Here is a 21,646-nt window from a genome sequence, read left to right as displayed (position 1 = left end):
CTATGGTGACCCCAGCAGGTGAGGTGTTTGTGGTTATCCCACCAAACTCTGCCCAGCCGAGGCAAGCTTCTCCTATTCCTGTGGTTCAGCCATCCCCAGATAACCTGAACAAGTTCCTTCAAGCACAACCCAAAGCACTGGGGGTAAGAATATGAATCTTTTTCAAAATGGAGCATTAGAAAAGAGAAAATAATTGACTTGGGACCAAGCAGAGACTTTCACACAAGCACAGCCAATGTGAAGCAGGATCAGGCACTACCTGAGACTCCATCTTCCTGGTCCATAGTCCTGCTTCACCTCCTTGTGGTTTTAGCCTATGCCTCTTTGGCTCACTTTGATGGAGATATCTTGCCCAAGGTTCCACCCCCTCATTCATCACACACACACACACACACACACGAAGCCAGGACCCATATTGTAAATTATTTATAGAAAGTGGGAAGAAGCATCCCTCACCATTGGTAGCTACTTTTTTCTGCAAGAAACATTGTACCATTGGAAAAAAAAAAACCTCTAGGGAAATTAAGATTTGTTGATTCCCAAACCCATCACAGTGCTGATGTTTGCAGGGAAAGGATGGAGAGCTTTACACTGCTTTCAAAATGATGCATATTCTTCTTACAGGTTGTCCAGATCATGATTGGCCTGACGCATTTAGCCTGTTGGTACGGTGTGGCTGACGTTTTTCATAGTAATAGCACCATGATCATTGTGGTTCTGGGATCTCTCTTTGTGAGTTATCTAAATAAAAACAATTTTTTTAAAAAAAAGGTTGATAAAAATTGTAAACTTAACCCTGGGTCAAGTGTAGCCCTTGGTGACCTTATATGAATACTTCTGTGCAGTTTCTTGGCTCGATATGGAAGTAGTTTGCCATCATCTTCTGAATGTTATGCTTCTGTTTCATTTTGAGTTCCTGACTTAGTTATTAAAACTCTGTATACAAAAAGGAAGATAATATGGGTTGGTGAGCAAGGTATTAATAGCCACAGTTAGAGTAATGAGCTACTACATCAGTGAGTTATAGCCCATTTACCTTTGTGTTGGACTGTATCAGTGGTAGAGGCCACTCTAAGTTTCTGTGCCCATTCTAGCCTTTTCATTGTCCTGATGGTTAATTTGCACCAAGAAGTAGATAGGAGCAGGGTATTGGTTCTGTGAAACTCTGCAGATTTCACTATTACCCACAGCTTTATTTTTTATTTTTTTCTCACTGAGCAAGAGTGCCCATTGATTTTTTCCTAAAAGTTTGATTTCAAAAAAGTGATGCCCGAGATAACTCAATTTTTGCCAGGGTTATAGAATCCTACTTCTTTTTGAGGGATCAGGTTTCCTTTCTAAAACTGCTCCTGAAACAGGTTTCATTTTTCTTACTGTATCTCATTTATTGCCAGGTTCTTTGGGTTAGGATGGCAAAATCACTGATTGAAAAGGGCCATCATAGGCCAACAAGTCCAAAATAAACTATTCCCCAACAAATGGCAGTCTGACCTATGTATGAACACATCCAACAAAAAGTAAATGATTCCACTGTTGTACTTCTCTCACTGTTAGGAATTTTTTCTAACATTCAATTAAAATCTGACTTCCAGTCATTAAATCCATTATTCCATGTTCTACACCAGTGTTTTTCAAAGCTGGCAAATTTAAGATGTATGGACTTCAACTCCCAGAATTCCCCAGCCAGCATGCTGGGGAATGCTGGCTGGGGAATTCTGGGAGTTGAAGTCCACACACCTTAAAGTTGCCAAGTTTGAAAAACACTGTTCTACACACACAACAGGTCTTCACCTTCTTCTATGCAAAATCCTTTCAGGTACAGTATTTGAAAAACCCTATCATGTGTGAGATGAAAATTTTAGTAGCCTTCTATATGTTTTAATGTTAGTTTTGATTGCATTTAATAAAGCCAAGTTAGCTTCTTGTATTTTAGTAGCCTTCTATATGTTTTAATGTTAGTTTTGATTGCATTTAATAAAGCCAAGTTAGCTTCTTGACAGGAAAAGTCAAATGCAAGACTAAGCAACTTGCTGATGGGAAAAGACGTGACAGGGACGAATAGAACAGAAAAGTATGATAAACTTAGCACCAAGGATGTTACGAATCAGTTGCTAAACCTAGGAGTCATGTCTGTGGTTTGTGGTTTTTGAGGATAAAAAAGATTGCATCTGAGGGGGTCGGTGCCACACGGCTAAGCTGTCTTACCTGACCGCTTGCTCGTGATGGTCGGCATTGCAATGTGAATCTAAGTGGGTGGTCCGCATTGAGGTGTGGATCTAAGTGAGTACCATGTATGCTATTGGTTGAACTTTACTTGCTTATTGAACTAACATTTAATAAAGCTTTTAGAACTTTGAAGTAACTTGTTTTATGGTGTGTCTGCCTCCTGTGTTTAACGTGGTTTTTTCTCTGACAGTTTTGGTGCATTGGCCGGGAAGGGACAAGCTGAACATTTGCTCTCAGCTGCTCCTTCCAGGTATTACCCACACCGTTGCTTCAAAGTTCTAAGGTAAGAAGGTACTCTTTTTCTGGGAAGTCCCACTGGGGATTTTTTGGTTTTTCTGGAATTTCTGCTATGTAATGAGAAGTATTCCGGCTATGGAATTGCTGCGCTCGAGAGCGAAACAGTCCAGATATTTCTTTGGCTGGGAACTTGTCGAGTCAGCGTTGAAGCTGAGTTGTGGTCAGGGTCGTGCCCTGAGGTTTCTTTAGCTATCCTTTTATTTCAGTGATCTATAACTTTACTTTGACGACTATTTTTCATTACTTTGGTTTCCATTTTCTACTTGATGGGGTGGTTTGGGTTTTGTTATGAGGTTTCTCGTCATTGGGTGACTCTCTTGTTGCTCATTTATTTTGTCCATGTTTGTTTTGTCTTTATTGTGGGTATTCAAAGTTGTTGCTGTTTTATGTTTGTCTGTTATGCTGTTTGTCTTGCTGCTCTTTTGTATCTCACATTGGGGTGTAGCCTTACAGCTTTCAGTTTATATTTTGCCCTTTAAGGGTTCCCCCACCTTTCTCGTAGATAAGGGTTGGCTACTTTGCCGAGGTGTGGTTTCCCCTGCACAAGTGGACCAGCTCTTTTCCGTAGATAAGGATTGTCTTGTTGACAAGGGCGAGTTTCCACTAAAACTAAACCCGGGGTTGCGCAACAACAAGGAAAAAAAAAAGAAAGGTGTGTGTGATCGTTTCCTTTTATATCCCCTCTGTGGACCAGGGCTGAGCGAGAAATCAATTGCAGCCGCACCCAGCTCCTTGCAAGGCCAGTGGTCAGTGACCAGGGCGTCTGGAACGCAAGGGCAGTTGATGGACCTCTCATGCCTCCACAGATTCAGTGAAAGTGAGAGTGTTTGACAATTTATGAATGTGGAGCCTGTCCCTCTTTTGGATGTATTGGTTTTACGATTGCCAGTGTTGGTGTGATTGGTGGTGAGTGAGAGGACTTTAAGAGACAAAAGAAACAAAACACTGAAGGAGTTAAACGTTCCCTTTTTAAAGTTTGTGTATGTGTGGATGAAGCAATTGTTGGGAGAAATGATTGAGAAAAAGGGAATTGAAAAATAATAAAGTAACCACAAGCATCTGTGCCTGGCTATGAAATTTTGTAGCCTGTTTGTCTGTGCTATGGTAATTATGCTTGGCTTCGCTGACCTTTTGAAATAGGCTGAAATATGTAGAATCCTCTCCTGGTCTTAAACTGGAGTGTTGCTACATAGCTTTGCATAGATTGATTCAGTATTGTGTTGTCCTTAGGACAAGAAGTGGGGATTGTGAGAGGAAAATTTTAGTAGCCTTCTATATGTTTTAATGTTAGTTTTGATTGCATTTAATAAACCCAAGTTAGCTTCTTGTGACCTGTAGGGCAATGACAGGAAAAGTCAAATGCAAGACTAAGCAACTTGCTGCTGGGAAAAGACGTGACAGGGACGAATAGAACAGGAAAGTATGATAAACTTAGCACCAAGGACGTTACGAATCAGTTGCTAAACCTAGGAGTCATGTCTGTGGTTTGTGGTTTTTGAGGATAAAAAAGATTGCATCTGAGGGGGTCGGTGCCACACGGCTAAGCTGTCTTACCTGACCGCTTGCTCGTGATGGTCGGCATTGCAATGTGAATCTGAGTGGGTGGTCCGCATTGAGGTGTGGATCTAAGTGAGTACCATGTATGCTATTGGTTGAACTTTACTTGCTTATTGAACTAACATTTAATAAAGCTTTTAGAACTTTGAAGTAACTTGTTTTGTGGTGTGTCTGCCTCCCATGTTTAACATGGTTTTTTTCCTGACACATACTATCCTATATTCTATTGGTCATTTCTTCTCAAGGCTAAACATACCCAGCCAACTCCCTCAATCTCTCTTTGTAGATAGGACTTATAGTACCTTATAAGTACCTGGCTCATCTGTCTTGCCTTCCACTGGACCCCTTTCAGTTTCTCTGAATCTTTCTTAAACTGCGATATCCAGGACCAGACACGGTTCTCAAGATGGGGGTCTAACTAATGCAGAATAAAGTACAGCTATTACCTTCTGTGATTTGGAAATGATGCTCCTTTTGAGGCAGCCTAAAGCTGCATTCACCTTCGCTCGTTTGTTTTTGCACCGTCACACTGCTGATTCACATTCAGTTTGCAGTAAATTATTATTTCAAGGGATGTTTTCCACTCAGGTTCAGGGTCCAGATGCAGAGGGGCCCAAGCAAGATTTTGTAATGTATGGAATCCAGCACATCCCAGATAAAATTATTAACTGTTTTAGGAGGAAATATCTGTGACTCTTGACCAATTTCTCTGTCCTAAATAGTACATCATTTCTGGATCATACTCAGTTGCAGCTGAAAACAAGCTGACAAGAACCCGGGTGAGCTGAATATTATTCAAAATATTATTCTAAAGCAAGATAAATGAAGAAAACTTCACTCTTACTATTGCAAGACTAAAATTCAAATCACTCTCTGGAGGATCTTTGAATTTATTTGAATTGGATTGATTGATTGATTGATTGATTGATTATATGCCATCAAGTCATTTTTGATGCCTAGCAACCATATAGAAGCATTACTCACATTTATAAACTGTTTTTTCAAATGTTTTTCCTCTCAGACAAGTTGAATGTCTTAGAAATGCCTTAGTCGTAGTATCTATTATCAGTCTGGAGCTATTTATCCTACAACCATCCTTTTTACAGTAGTTTAATCGCCTCCACAAAGAAGCCAGGCTGCTGCAGCATCCCTGGGAACTTGCAGTGTTTCTCAGAATGATGGAAGCACCCTGCAGTGTCATGCCACAAAATCAGCCCTTTGGGGGCCTGCACACAACACTGCAATTCACATGAACAATGGGTGGAGTGTGTATTGCAACAGGGCAATGCTGTTGATATCAGTCTGACTTCCACTACCCCCCTGTGAACACCACTGCCTGGATGGGATGCCCAGATTTCTTAGAGAAATCAACAGTTGAAGCAATGTGTTCAGAACGTTGGTTGATTTCAATCAGTAAACAACCAAATAAAGAGTCATTATTTTAACACCTACTATACATTTGAATATTCAAAGGGAAAACATGGCTCCAGGTTTCTTTCGCACCAACTTGGTAAATTACCAAGAGATCATTTTTCAGGGCAAGGCAGCAATACACCCACTTCTGTCAAACTCTGCTGGTCAGGGAAAAAACAGCAGCCAGTGATGCTGGAATGGAGGCTCAGATAAGAGGAGGTAGACTCTGAGAAGGCACTTTAAACACTCATACAAATGTGCTTGCTGCTTTGAAGCATTCCAGAAATGGGGACTAGACCCCATTGATTTCTTTTCAGAAGCTTCATGTAGCCTGAATTACATTTCTTCTTCATTTGTCAATTTCAGAACTTTATCTGTGCAATGCTACATGTACTTCTGGATTTCCAGTGCCATAACATTGTTTGCGTAGGCAGTCCTACCGGATCCAGAATATTTCACTGTTTCAGTACTTTTATTTTTTAAAATCACTTTATTAACGTTTTTAAACTGCCCAATAGCTGAAGCTCTTTTGACAATTTATAATAAAACACAGGAAAAAAATATAATCTGAATTAAAACATATACAATCAAACCAAATCAAATGCAAAATAAGGACACCATATGATATACATTGATAAAGTACAGATGGCTGGTGAATGTCCATTTAGGAGCCAGAAGATTTAGTGATGCATGTTTAATCATATGTCATGCCACTGTATTTACTCTCAAGTAAGCTGCATAGAATTACAAAGTTAGACTAGAATCCCATATGCAGAATTCATTACGTTTATATACTGCTGGTCTCAGAAAATGACTGCTGGTGGTTTACATCATAAAAACACAATAAAAGCCTAAGAACTACTAAAAGCACAACGGTACCACAATACAATTGCTGTTTGTTCTAAATCAGTGTTTCTCAACCTTAGCAACTTTAAGCTGTGTGGACTTCAACTCCCAGAATTCCCCAACCAGCATTGCTGGCTCAGGAATTCTGGGAGTTGAAGTCCACACAGCTTAAAGTTGCTAAGGCTGAGAAACACTGTTCTAAAGCAACTCTGTCTTTAACTGTTTCCAGAAGGGTAACAATGAGAATGCCAACCTAGCCTCCCTGCAAGGGGAAAGGGAGAGTAGGTGCATTTGAAAGCAGTGCATTTACTTATAAGTAAATATGCATACATCACACTTATAACTCTATTTTTGTGAAGCTCATATAATGCTGGCATGTTTTGTCACCTTATTCCAAAAGGATGCTGTAGGTGCAAAGTCCAAAACCATGGGTTGGGCTGGATTGCGTGGCCAATGAACAGACATCACAATTAAACAGTCGTTTAAAGAGGGTAGCATCCATATGTGAACTTCTGTCCATCTCTCTCTTTCTCTTTCTCTTTCTCTTTCTGAGCTGCAGGAGAAGATAATGCATTTGTTTTCCAATTAGGTGAAATGCAGCCTGGGAATGAATATTGTCAGCTGCCCCTTTGCAATATTAGAGATATTGGTTATTAGTGGATATTATGGACTATCGAACTTGAATCAGACCTGTACATCTCCACTTCCACATTGTAAAGAAGAGATAGGCTTTAAATTGGTAAATGTGTATTTTCCAGAAATGCCTTTACTTCTCAGATCTGAATTGGCTTCAACTCCCATGGTTCTCAGCCGTTATGGCCATTGCTGGCTGGGAATCATGGGAGTGCTGAGACCAGCCACTCATCCCTTGCTGAGTGCAATCATGGATGATGTTGTCCTCCTCTTGCTCCCAGCCCGTTGCAAATGCACTCCCACCTGGCTTTCCAGTTTGATTCAAAGCTGCTGATTCCTGGTCTGAGCTGTCTGAAGCTCTTCAGAGTGGATGGTCTCCAGCGCTTCATTCAGTTCCAGTAGCAGCCCCAGTTCTAATTGCCTGCAGGGCCTGGCACAATCCCTCCCCTCCCTCCCCTCCTGTAGCTGGTCATTGGCTGGACAAGCTAGTTCATCCTGGGTTGAGGGGCTGGTATATTCTCTGCAGATTGACAGGTGCTATTTTTTAATAATCTTGTGTATTTAATAACAATTGTGTATTTGTCAATCATCTATAGAACTCACCATATTCCATTCAACTTTCCATGTCTGCTTCCTTTGCTTTCCCACCTGCTGCCCGTAGCACTGGAAAGCTCCCCTTCCTTTTCCTGCATTTTTAAAAACACCTTTAAGTTACAATATAGGACCATCACTACTTTGTTTCTATGAAGCTGAATGATCCGTTCTTCCTTGTGGCAAAGTTTCCATGGACCTATAGAGGAGTGTAGAAAGAACAACTTGTTCCCTTTGCTTTGATGATCGTAGCATCACAGCAATGATGGTGTGTTGAGAAGAAAAGAGAGAGAAAGGGTCTCGGCTAGTATCAAAATGGATTGTGTGGGAAGAGATGGTGAAGGCATCTGTTGTGTAAACATCTGGGAAAGCAAAGGAAAGGCACAAGGACCAAGGAGAAGGTCTCAGCCCTTTGAGGCAGGCCTGGTCAAGAAACAAGGATTCCAGGAATGCAATTTTATTGTTCTTATCTAAAAGATCAACCAAATTCAGGTTGCTATTTCTCATCCATGTGCAGCAAAGTTCTTGTTCTTTAACAAAGTAAGCAAAGATGAGGGAAAACATGATGTTTCCCAGAAAAATGTACTGGTATTTTATTCATAAACTCAGATTCCTCGGATTAATGCCATCATATGTTGTGCCAAGCCAAATGTAAATATTTCAGTAAACCATGGTTAAATGCACTTGCTTATTTAGGGCTGTTTGAAGTTGTAAAAAAGTAGGGTTGGCAGGCACTTGGCAAGTCACAGCACAAAGCAAGGCATTGCTTCATTGCTTCTGTGCAAATTAGGGATGTCCACAGGGTATGGTCAAAAAAGTCAAGATGGCTGCTGCAATCTTGAAGTTCTGCCTATTTTTTATGCGTAATGCACATCTTGACTTTTTTGGCCATACTCTGTGGACACCCCTGGTGGAAACTAAAAGCTTTTCCCCATTGCTGTTGAAATGTTCTCACTCCTTCCTGAGTTGACAGGATCCCTTTTCTGACTCTGTCACCTGTTTTCATGTCATTGCTATCACCAGATTTCCTTCTATGGTAGTGAGTGACCAAACCTGGCAGATTTTTCCACCTTGAGGCTGTCCTTGGCAGTACTGGAACAAGGGAGAAAATATTACTTTAACACTGATACAGCTAAGGATGACTTAAACCTGTCTCCCTTGCAGGCCAGGGATGAGATGAAGGCAATGTCAAGGGAGTGAGACGGGGGGGGGGGAGGGCGGGGGCAGGGAAGAGGCCTCCAAGGCATGGTTTTTTTTTCCCATGATTTTTGTCATAAGTCAGTGGCTTATGATCCTTGTAAAATCTTGTGTCTTTCTCACTCAGGGAATTCTAGCCTGCCTGACGCTGTTTACCTTTTTGGAGATTGGTATTGTTTTGTCAACTTCAGTATTTGCCTGCAGTGTACTGTGTTGTAACACCAGCAAGGTAAATAATTTGAATATTACCAGCTTTGGACTGGGGTGGGAGACTTCATACGTTTTTGTTTGTGAATCTCAACTATGGATGACTAGGTCTCAGGCAGAGATGATGGATGATTTGCATTTAATCTTTTCAAAAATAAAACGTTAGGCTATCTTCACAGTAACTAGTGCTAACAAGGGCTCTTCCCCACAGCCCCATTAAAGTGCCAGCCATCAGTCCTTCAAGTGGCAGAACATAATACTAGCATATTTGCTGCCCCTACTGCCAATCTCTAGTACCCTACCACAGGAAGGGTACTGCCAAACATTGGTGTCCTTTTTTCCTGTATATAGAGCAAGTTATGGAAAGGGGTTGGTGGATTTCCCTGGCTTGGTTTCTCTCCCTCCCATCCCACCAAACCCCATTCCCTCTCCTTAAGTGGAATGAGACACAGGCTGTGGCAGTAATGAATTTTGACAAATGGCTAGATTCTCAGATTTAACCACCTTTCAGACCCTCTTCCAGGTTTTGCACAAGCTCCTAGTAACTGATCACCCAGGCTAGGAGAGGCAGCAAGAGAGTGAGGGAAACTTTACCTGGAAGCTCTTTGATCCCATAGAGCTGATCCATGGGGAGTTCTTCCTATTTCACCTACTTTCTCTCCCAGCCTGGGCAATGCTGTGCAGACTCCCAGTGTTGGTCAACGAAGCCTCAAATTAGTATCAGTTGCTGGGGGCTACTACACAGTCAGCTGCTTTGGGGGCTACATGTAAACACAGATTTAATGATCTTCTGAAAGAGCACTAAACCCATGTTCAGCCACCTTTGTTGCACACGTTTAGCACTCTTTCTGGAAAGTAATCAGTCAATTTTTAAAAGTAGCCTGTGTAACAGTTGAGGGATTGGGGTGGTAGTGGCGGTGGTGGGGTTGCACTCAGCAAGCAAGCTTCCTGCCATTTCACGATCTAACCTCCTCCCACTCCGTGCACCCATTAGCTGTTGCCAGGCTACTTTAAGCACAGTTTTAGCACAGGCTGAAACAAACTAGATAATTTGAAATACCTTGGCAGTGAAACATGCCTTAACCCGATGACAAAACCTTACTGCCAATTAAATCTGCGGGGAGATCATTTCACTTGTAGTGAACTCTGAAACACTCTCTCCTGATATTTTCCCATTGGTATCTAAATACCTGTAACTTCTCCGTATGTTTATACTATAGACAGACTCAGATTGATTTATTAATCAGTTCTTCTTGCCAGTAATCCTAGGAACATTTATTGTAGGAGCAGGATGCGGTCTTGGCGTCCCTATCCAAATTTTCAGCATTTTTGCCAAATTACAGTTCTTTGAAGGAAACCAAGGGAAATTAAATTAAAGGTTAAGTCTCCCTTGAGTCAAGCTCCTGGTGACTATGTGGACTTGTCCATGTTGTTTTCTTGGCAACAGTGTGCAAGAGTTTGCAACTGCTTTCTTCTCATATATTTTCCAATTGATTGATTGTATTTCTATACCATTCTATTCCAAAACAGCTGAGTTGCACTTTAATTTAATTTCCATAGACTATTTAAAGTAACATCAGTGTAGGTGTATGTGCGAGTATTTAGTATTTTGTGTGAACCCAACTAAATGTGTTTTATGCAGTAAACCAGAATTAAATAAACCATAGCTTAGTGTAATTCATGAACCCACTCTCCTCTTCATTCAACATACTCTACAGATATACCAATAGAAGAGAATATATGTTAGTTAGGGTTGAACTGTGGAGTCCTTGGGGTTCTCTGAGCTTGGTTGTTTTCTTGCAAACGTTTCATTACCTGGCTAAGATAACTAAGACATCTTCAGTGCTAGAAGTTAGTGGGGTTTGTAGTGGAGTTTGCTCTCTGTTTATATACAGTAGCTTGCCCTGTCAGTGTTGGTGGGAGTGTGGTTTTCTCCTTGGTAGTTCCTTGATTAGGCTGTTGTTTACTGCTTGATTGTTTGGTGTTAATCTTGTGTTAATCTCTGTTTATCTGGGTGATGATTGCTGGTGAGGAGATGTTCTGGTCTTTTGTTTCATTTTTATTGTTTCTTTTGAATAGTTTGCAGATGTTGTTTATCTCAATGTGCTTTTTGATGGCTGACTTGTCTGAAGCTTGGTATTCAAACTACCAAGGGGGGGGGCAACCCACCCCCATCAACACTGGCACTATATACTAAGCTACTGTATATAAACAGAGAGCAAACCCCACTCCCTTCTAGCACTGAAGATGTTACCTAGCCGGGTAACGAAATATTTGCAAGAAAACAATCAAGCTCAGAGAACCCCAAGGACTCTACACATATCTTTTATTCACAGTCTTGATCTTCCCCACATTCTTCACCAAAGCTATCAGGCTTTAAAATGTTTTCTGTTGAAAGTCCTGTGTGAAATTTAGTCCCATTTCTCAGGATAGAGTGAGAAAAGCATCAAGGATGGGATTGTAAGATATGTATGGCCAATGGTCAATAGAGAAAGAGAAGGAAGATAGGACTGTGGTCAATGAGAAATAATTTCACTGTGTTTTGCAGAAACCTGTTTTGTTGCCTCTCGAAGCAAGACAAATAATTTCCCCAGCTATACTTTCTGACCAACCCTGTGAACCATATGAAGTTTTGACTTCTCCTCCTGATGAATACAGTACGCTACATTAAACCCAACAGAGGTTTTAAAGCAATGTGATTTACCTTATGGCTGCAGTCCCAGGAAATATACTTACATCTCTCTTCCTGCACAGGCTGTAGATGGCCCTCATTTTGTAGTCTCATGTCTTCATCAAATCTAATCAACATGGTTCAGTTCTTGGTGACAATCATTCTGCATTGGAGTCTGCATTCTGCTTGCTCAAAAATAATTCTAAAAGGAATCTAATGATAGGTGGGTTCATTTCTGGACTTAAACCTATGTCAGATGAGAAGGACTGAGAAACTGAGGACATGGAGCCTGGGGAAAATTTTCTCTGATGGACCAGATGAAGAAGAACCAACATGGAACTCTTTTCTGCAGGAAATTCCATGGATTTGAAAATGGAAGAACTTCTGCAGGTCAGGGTCAACCAACTCTGCTGGTGTTTTCTTCAACCAATATCTTTGAATACCAAGATAGATACCTTCCTAGATATTCTCTCAACTCCATCACCCCATCTTTATCACCATGCCAGTCCCAGAGGTGACAGCAAGTACAAGTGACAAAAAATGCACCAGAAGAACTGCAGTGCTAACAAGAAACAAGAGATCTAATATCCAGCAATTAGACACAATATATGAACTATTTATTTTGATAAGAAACCCAGATGTGCATAAGGGATTGGCCTTCATACTTGATTTGGTATTATAGAAGCTAAGGCAGAGCAATTCTGGTGATGACAATGGGAACCAAAATGGCAGATGTGCTCCTTGATTTAAAAGCTTTGTGGACTTATGCTAGTGAGTTGAAAGGGTCAGGGATAGGGTAGTAAGTTTTCTCTCCAACTTTTCAGACTTTGATTTCTCTATTGTTATACTTTTCTTTCCACCAGCTACCCTAGATGTTTATTCCTCTCAGAAACAAATGATCCATAACTACCTTCTGATCTATCCCCAACCAATATTTCCATAGAGGGTCTGCACTGATAACGTGAAACATAAGGACTATCGGAAGTTTCTGTGGTAGCTTAGAAGTGATTTAAGGGAAGACTGTTCTAGCTAAGTTAAAGCAATATCCATCCATGGCTGAGTCAGCAGAAAACAGTATCAGGATGAAATTTGTTGTTATTGCCAATCCTCATCCTGCTTGTATTATCTCTATTCCCAGTCCCTGTCAGTCACTGACTTCCCTAGAGGGTAATAGTTCACATAACCTAGCAGATTTAGCATATGTTGTGTCAGTCCACAGGGTAGACCAGACCAAATCAACTCCAGCTAAAGGCTAAAACTATGTGATATATATTTATAATATTTTTACAAATATTTTTCAGACATGAAAAAATATAGAAGAAAAGTAGGAAAGAAAGAAAGATAAAGGAAAAAGTGTTGAAAACGATAAAGAGCAAGGAAAAAGGGAGGGGGGGGAGATACTTATAGAAGCAACTTCCAATCTTCTTTATAGCAGTTACAAATATATTTGACACCATTTCCCCCCTTCAAGGTTACACAACATAATTCCCTTGTTTCCATATACAGCCCTTTCTAATAGGTAAATCCAGAAGTCACCAGTTTATCTAAAATGATGTTTATTCAGATTGGCTGTAGTAACAGAATCTTGCAAGTCTCATTGTGCTATACATCCTCTTCCTCCTTATAGTTCAGTGAATTCGGGAGGTATCTGCCTAAGCCATGTCCAAATATTATCTTCTTGTTCTGGACGTAAAAAATGTTTTAGCCCCTTTTGCCTAGGTAATGGTTCCTTCATATTTCCATCATGGTCCCCTTCCTTACTCTCTACACCTTGTGGCTCTCCTTAGATGGCAGAGGAATAAAGAGATGAACAGTTCTTTATTACTGGTATAGCTAACTGATTTAAGGCTCTTTCCCTAATAGATGGAACTGGAGATTAGAACAACATCATGGGAACAAAGAAGACAATAAGTGTTCCCAGGGCATGTTTGTACCATGGTTCGATGCAAGTGGAGACATGACCTACCCTTGGAGAGCTGAAATCTCCTATGGGCTTAGGAAAGCCGCTCCTGGAACTCTAGAACTGTGTCATTAAAGAGAGATTCAACTTAGAAACTTTATCTGATCTGCCTGCAGTCTAGGATTTGAGCACTAGATATCATCAGACATTTCTTAGTATAAAACATGATTTCATACTGTAGACACTGATGCTCAAATTATAAGTAAATTGTAAAGGATTAGGTGATTTGTCTGGCGGTACATGTGCATGTCACCCAAGACATGACAAGGCTGGTGAGGCTCCACAGTCATCTCTGTGAACTGATGGATCCCACATCCTATCTCAGGTCCCTTGCTGTTATGCCTTTTTGATAGAGATCAGTAGTGATCAGTACCTTTTAAGGCTGCTTGTCTTCCATCTGTAATCTGTTCAGCTGAAAACCATCCTTGAGACCTAAGGTTTTCCATAGCACAACTTGAAAACTACTGTTCCAGAAAATCAAAGATGAATTTCCACAATTCACATTTTTGAAGGAGACATTTGATATATCTTCCTGCAGATACTAGTTTTACTCATTTCTTTAGTTCATTTTGATCTGATGTATGCTTTAGTGTTAAAAAGTGGAGGTACACTGCCTTGTGCTCCTCCTTGTGCTTTCTTCATAACCCAGCTGCTGCCGCCTCCCCCAAGCCTAAACCTTGTCCTCCTCCTCCTCCTTTATCTCATTATTGCATGCCGCTTTTCTAAATCTAGAAGCCTTGCTGAAGTATTGATGATGATGATGATGATGATGATGATGATGATATGCGATAATACATTGGAAGGGTTGCTCTCCATGCCCAGAATCCCCAGAAAAGTTTGAGTGGGAAAGAAAGCCAGGTTTATTTTTCTGTGGATGGTTCTTTGGGCTCATAGGAGCCCATCATCATCATCATCATCATCATCATCATCATCATCATCATCATCTTTATTTTGTACAACTCAAGGCAATGTACATAATATTCCTGCCTCCTATTTTTCCCACAATAACAGCTTTGATGAGTGGATTGGGCTGAGAGAGACTGGTGCAAAGTCACTCAGCCAGCTTTCATGCCTAAGGGAGGACTAGAATTCCTGGTCTCCTCATCTCTAATCCAGCATCTTAACCACTACACCAAACTGGCTCTCATTTCATGCACCTGTGGCAGGTTGCAGGACCCTAAGTTAACCTAAGTTCAGACTGGGAAAAAACTGGCCTCACTGATTGGAGCAGCATTCCCTGTTTGTAGCTTTTGCACAGAAGATCACCGTGTTCTTGGTTTCCCCCCATTTATACATGGGGGAATGCAGCTCACTACATATATGGACAACAGTAAGTAAAGAAACAGGAAGCAGGGAGGAGAAGAAACAAAAGGAGGGAGAGAGATGGAATGCTTTCAAACCTTGGGGATCCAGCTTTCAGCCACGCTTCAGCAGCTGGTGCTTTTTTTAGTTGTACTTGATTCCATCTGTGCCTCCGTATAATTGTGCTTGTTTGCTTTCTACCTACAGAAAAACTGCACGGAGATGAGCTGCCAGCCTTTCTGAGCCCTCATGTGTCCTTGTGGCTATAAGCAAGGTCTGATCTTGCCCAGTTCCCTATGTTCTGCAACAGGCTCAAGCTTCTGCATTTTCTGCCAGGGTCCTTCATGACTTCTGCACGCTGTCTCTCTCTTTCACCTTTTCTTCTCATTCCCTCACTACTGGAGCTCAGATAGTCTTGCCTCTCTTTCTGTGACTTCTACTCCCAGCAGACCATGGCTTCTTGCTGCTCCCCGGTATTCTCCTGTCCCAGAGTGATATAGAGTTACAGATTACCACCTGTTTCCTATCTTTGTACTTCCAATCATCCAGATCTCTGTACTGATGTGATTATAGCACACCATACTTTATTCTGAAATAAGTCTCATTCACCAACCCCTAGCCACTCTCTCTTGGAAGGTTGAAAGTGGCAAGTCCTAGAATAAGTGAAGCACTTTTGTACAAAAGAGCCAATGATTTCCATCAAAAGGGTTGTATCTGCACATTCAGTCTGAGTGAAGCCTATAGAAACTGCAGTTTTCTGCATTGACACCCCCCCCCCGGCTCAATGTTAAACAGTGTTTCTTAAATACAGAATGTCAAACAGTATTTTAAAATGAGGTACACCAGTTACTTTAAAAAAATATATAAAGGGAGAAACATAAAAGGAATATTGATATAAAACTTGTTTTAATAATGTTCACTATCATCTCATGACTTTAATACATTAACTGTTAATATTAATGGGATGTTTCACCAACGTCTGCATTAAGATTTGTTAAAGTCTTATGATGTACTTAACTCTATTTCAGTATTTGGTCTTGGTTGTAGTATGTGCTAAAATATATTGAAGGAAAAGGCAGTAGGATCTTCAGTATTTTTGAAGGTGCTTACAGAAGTCTTTCAAGCTACTCAGGAGACCTGGACGTTGCAAACTTAGGTCACATCCTCACAGCGGATATATCCTCATGCAGCTCCTGAGGCAACCCAAAGACAGCTTTAAGTGCTCCATTCTGGAAATTATGTTTTCCTTCTTGTTCTGGCTCAAGCTGTTCTATCTGGACAATCCTTCAGTTCTGCAGTATTGGTTTGACTGTTCTGCAGTGCTGGTCTGGCTGCATGATAGACCAGAATCCTGGTGTCTGCAGCCATTTTTTTTTTAAATGGACTGGCTGACCATTTAAGTCAGACTAGAGGATGCAAAATTCTGGAAATAACTAGCCCATCCCTGGCTTCATGCATGTAATTGAAAGTGTAACTGAAATTAGAGCAGAAGAAGGAAAGTGCCTCTGTAGCCTGTGAAGTAGTGAATTCCCTTTCCATTGGTTGCTGCTCCCAGAGAAGCCCTGGTTCTTCCTTTCTTCTCCTCAAGTTATCTTCTTAGGTAAGGTAACAGTGCCCACAACAAACCCCCTTCTTAAATTCCAGGTCTTTTGAATGCTCACCCAGTGACTGCATTCTTTTTGGTCCCTTTGAGTCAGTGTTGACTCCTGGCGACTGCCTGGACAAGTCCCTGCAGTTTTCTTGCAAGGTTTTTCAGAAGCCCTTGCCGGCTTCCTAGGGCTGAGAGAGAGTGACTGGCCCAAGGTCCCCCAGCTGGCTTTCTGGCTAAGGTGGGACTAGAACTCCCAGTCTCCCACCTGATGCCTTAACCACTACATTAAATTGACTCCAGCATTTTAGTCCCACAAATGCAGACAACTACTGCCTGGGAGTCAAGAGGTGTTTTTTTTTTTTTAACTCTAAGTCTTTGCTGCAACCTAGTGGTCGACTGAACCTAAAAAAGGTCCTTATAATTAATTCCTTGTCTGTATGAATAGAAAGAAAAGAAAAATGCCCTGCACAGAGTGACCACAGTGTTGTGCTTGCCAGTTGGAAGAGGCTTTCACATGGTGCACAATAGGTGGGGCTGAACTTTCAGCCATGGCAACCACAATCATGGCCCTTGGAATGCTGCACATTACAGCTGTATGGACACCCCTTTCGGGGTTGCAATAAGGGCACACTGCAGGGACAGCAAGGTTTAGGGTGGCATGAGCTCCTGCTGGCTCCAGGACTGGAGGCAAACAGAGCAAAGCACTTGTGTGGGTGTGATCTGAGAGAATCAGGAGTTCAATGTAGGCAGTGTTGCTCACAAGGGATCAAAGCCTCAGGAGTTCTGGCTTCATGACCAGCAGCTTAGTATCTCTGTTACTGCCAGAATAAATCCAGTAGTTTTCTCACATGGTCATAAATCCAATTCAGGATTTCTGATACAACTCAGGACACAGAGAAGCAGATTTATTGGGAGAGTTATGTCCCAAGAGTAAATGAACTGGGAAAGTCAGAAGAGGAATGGAGTTATATGCTAGGTTTGTTCAGGCAGCTGAGAGGTTGCTCCCTGGTGGCCCCAGAGACTTTCAAAATCCGAGTCTAACAGAACTGGACTTCATAGCAGGGAAACCCTTTCCCACTGAAGGCCAAGAATCAATTTGATGCACTAGATGACAGCTGGAGGTCATAATACACAAACTGAACCCAGTGACTTAAGAACTTAGCAAATTTAATTCAGAAGCAAAGTGAGAATGTAAGGAACAGAAAAACAATGTCCAAGAAAGCACTCAGCACAGCAAAACAGGAAAGGCCTGAGAGCCATAGACCCTATACAATATCTACAACTTAGAATTCACATAAGCCAATCTCTTTCTGATCTCTATCAAGTTACTAGGCAACATTTACACAGAACTCTCATTATGTTTATACCCTGGAATGACCCCTGCTTTTGTATATTTTGAAGGTTCTAAGGTCAGTTCAGGTCTTTGCTTGCTCCTTGGTGGGATATCCTGCTATTAAAATTCCAACATACATTGTTTCCTCAATTCAAAATGTATCCATCTATCAGTCCAATCCTGGGTAAAAGTAGATGCTAAATCCAAGATACCCAAATGGGATTTGGAGGATACCATTTTATGTCCCATCTCCTCCCACAAGCAAGAAGCTTTGTATAAAGGACCAATGGGTTTTAAGGACTGAGTTTCATGACAATGCCGTGTAAAACTTATGATATATACAGCAAAACACACATTTGTAAGGATGCATATTTTTAGGAATAATGTAGTACAAGGTTACTTTAAAAAAGCAAAACAGCTCAACTTTCTTCACAAAGCAATTAAAAGAATCTCAAAGTGCTTTAAAGTACAGATTCTACATTTAATGACTGGGCACATTTGAGAAAATGAGCATTTATCTGCAGTCTGTCTGCGAACTGATTAACCCATTAGTTGAGAGCACTTTTTGCCTTTTCTCATCTATTAAACATTATCTATTTGAACTGAAAAAAATAGATTATTTCCACATTTTGGGCTGGGAGGAGAAGTGATGTGAATTGGATCGCTTTAGTTTTGGTCAACAAGATGGCTGATACGCGTGGTGTTAATTCTTTCTCTCGCTCTCCTTAGGAATAAGTTGCAAAGCTTGGTGGAAATAATGTTATGCTTCTCATATGAGCCATTTTCGTACACTATTGTTTCAACTACTTAAAGACCATTCAGTCTTGTTTTGCATGAAGAAGGCAATAAATATTTGCGTCCACTTTCCAGATATAGATCAGATGTTATACCCAAATTGCCCTCTTCCTATCTGCATTTGATATCAATGCACATCTCACCTGGATCTCATGAAAGCATGCTGTACTCTTTTCCAGGGTGCCCACTCACTCTGAAAATCTGTGCTATTTTCTTCCTTGTGGGGAAAGAAATATATTTGATCACTGAGGTTCTGTCAGCCAGAGGTAAAACACTCAGCTCCACTCCAATACATCACATCTTTCCTGGGCTTGTGAACAATGCAGGTGAATGTCTTTTGAGAAGAAGGCTTTGCAAGGATGACCATGATGCTGAAAGGCCTTAATGAGAGCTGGATCTCAGACACCACAGTGTTCTGGCTTCCATGGAGGCTTCCATAAATACCTAAAGCCCCCTTCTGCCCACAGCAAATGCTCAAGAAGAGACACTCTATAGTGCACAGGATGGAAACTGGTAGAGTGACTTAGCTGGTCTGCAATTGTACATTCCTGAAATCAAAGTAGGAATTAAGCTTTCAATAGATTTACACCCCAGCCCTGCACCTGGTTATTCAAGAATCTGCTTTGCTGATTTCATTAGGATTTTCTCACAGGTAAATATAAACAGGATTGTTGTCTTAGCTGTTTTTTTGTTTTTTTTTAGGCTGTTTTCTGCTTTGGAGTTGAAGACAAAAAGGTGTTTCAGAGGATACAGGGATGTGTGCATAGTATCTGTGTTATGCTGAGTGTCAAGTTCCTCAACCCCCAAATTTATTTCTTCCTCCTCCCCACTTTCAACCATATAACTGACCTGGGATGATCTTGAAAAATTAAGTGGGACTAGACTTGGTGGGTAGATCATTAGGAAATCGCAGGCCCGCAGGCTAAACCTGGAAGCCCTCTCCCCTCCGTAAAAGTCCTGGAAGAAGCCAGCTGTAAAAAACTGTCAAAAACACCTACATGAGCACATCCATGAAGGCACCAGAAGCTGTTTTCAACTCAAGGGAGCCTGGACTCTACACATTCGTCATGGCCCATTAGCCAGATAATTAGGATACACTTTGAAATGTCATCATAAAAGCCCTAATTCAAGGTTATGTTCACCACTGGAATTTGGTACTCAAGGGTCCTTGCTACTCAGCAGCTTCAGCTATTCAGTTTTCGTGAGCAATATTCTCTTTTCTTTTCCATGTGTATGTGGGGAGGGAGTTTCCAACTATTCTTGATGTTGCTATGGAAATATTGAATTCAGAAATATCATGAATCATATCTAATCACTGATGTATGATCCTGATTTATGTTATTATTTTATTTATTAACAAATTAATCTGTAATGATGCCAGGATGATGATATGCATTAGGTCAGGGTTCCTCAACCTTGGCAACTTTAAGACAGGTGGACTTCAACTTGCTGGCTGGGGAATTCTAGAAGTTGAAGTTTACCCGTCTTAAAGTTGCCAAGGTTGAGGAACCCTGCATTAGGTAACACCATTCTGCCAATGTACCACCATGTATTTGCATCCTGACATCTGATGCAAGTACTTAAGTCATGACATTTGCATGATGATGTTGCAATACCTGATTTACTCCCCCCGCCCCCACTCACACTAATGTGCACATCCATGGCTCATCTGCAAATAAGGAAACTATATATCTGTTTTCCACCATTCTTCTGGGAACTCAAAGCGGTTTAATGAAAATCTCCATTTTATCCTCACAACAACACTCTGTGTGGTAGATTGCACTGACAGAGAGCAGCCTAAAGTTATCCAGTAGGTTCTACACCTTAATCACCACAAAATGTCTCTCTCAGTTTAAAGCTAAATTAAAATGAGGAGAAAGAGTTCAAATGGCTCCTCGCAAAGCTTATTCAGAGTGAAGATGTGAAAGGAGCTGAAGACATTGGCAGCCCTGAAGACAGTTCCCTCCTGCTACTTACAGAATAACTGTCAGGCCTAGCCCAAGGAACTCCAGGAGACCATGCAGATTCAGTTCAGCAATGTTTATTAGCTACAAGCTCTAGCAAGAATCTTCCCAGACTGAAACTCAGTTCCCAAAGTCAGCCAGTGAAAACAGAGTTAATTCCTCAGGGAAGTGCCAGCCTCGTCCTCTTATCTCTTCCTTGCCCCTCAGGAGACGAAAAAGGATGTTTCCCTCCCTGAGTCTGGCCTTCATAATTCCATTCCATCACATCAACAAAGTCAAGGGAGCTGGTTTTCAAGGTATCATCAGAAAGGAAACACCACTCATTCATTTTATAAAAACCCCAGTCATTGTGATTATTGCTCCAGGCCACTTCATGTAGGAAGCAATCTCTGCAGGGAACGCAAAAGTAAGGTAACTAAGCTCAGGAGTTTGAAGGTGCAGATAATGCTTTCAAAAAGCAAATTGGAAATATTGCAAAGAAGCCTCGTTCCATGGCAGAAGGTGCACCTGAACATGACTCTCTCTGTGAATAAAATGTAAGGGGTGGGAGTGCAGGAAGGGGAAAGAGAAGCACAGCATACCACCCACACTGATTTTAGTATCTTGGAGGGAAATGTGTGCATTAAATCCAACCAATCAGCAGTATTTTCAAATGTATTAACACCACCATGGAGAAGATCCAGGGAACTTTTCTTTACTCCCTACACAAAAGGGTTTCCAGCCACTTTCTTGCTAAGGCGCTCTCCTCTGTCTGCGAAAGAGACAACTCCGTGAATGGCTGTTACAGCGCAGACTATCAATGAGACTTCCTCAGCACCTTTCCCCGACTAAATCTCTAATTGCTCAGAAATCCAGTAGCTCTGTGTAAAAGGCACCTCTGGTGCTGCCTCTCCGCTTGCTGAGAAGGTAGTTTTGGAAGAAGGTGGCTTTACCCACCAGTCAGACCTTTCCCCTCCCCACCCCCTCAGCCTCTTGCGGCATCTCTGACTGCCTGTGACATCATCGCTGGCAGAAGCCAATAAGACCACTTTCCCCCTTCCCTGGAAGAGAACGTGTGCCGGAG

The 21,646-nt window shown here is 41.4% G+C and overlaps 1 long non-coding RNA gene across 1 annotated transcript; it reads left to right on the top strand.

Annotated features, from left to right (window-relative positions):
• Window positions 1–633: 633 nt before the first annotated feature.
• LOC148215014 (uncharacterized) lies at window positions 634–11,649 on the top strand. Its single transcript, XR_015797142.1, has 3 exons — window positions 634–732; window positions 8,888–8,989; window positions 11,516–11,649. It is a non-coding gene; the product is annotated as an uncharacterized LOC148215014 (long non-coding RNA).
• The last annotated feature ends 9,997 nt before the right edge of the window (window positions 11,650–21,646 follow it).

This window comes from Python bivittatus, unplaced genomic scaffold, assembly GCF_059951505.1.
Source record: "Python bivittatus isolate LINGU-HERP-01145 unplaced genomic scaffold, Pbiv_v1 ctg000480_np1212, whole genome shotgun sequence".
NCBI classification, from domain to species: Eukaryota; Metazoa; Chordata; class Lepidosauria; order Squamata; family Pythonidae; genus Python; species Python bivittatus.
Note: the sequence above shows the minus strand (reverse complement) of the source record. Positions and strands in the feature narration are given on the sequence as shown.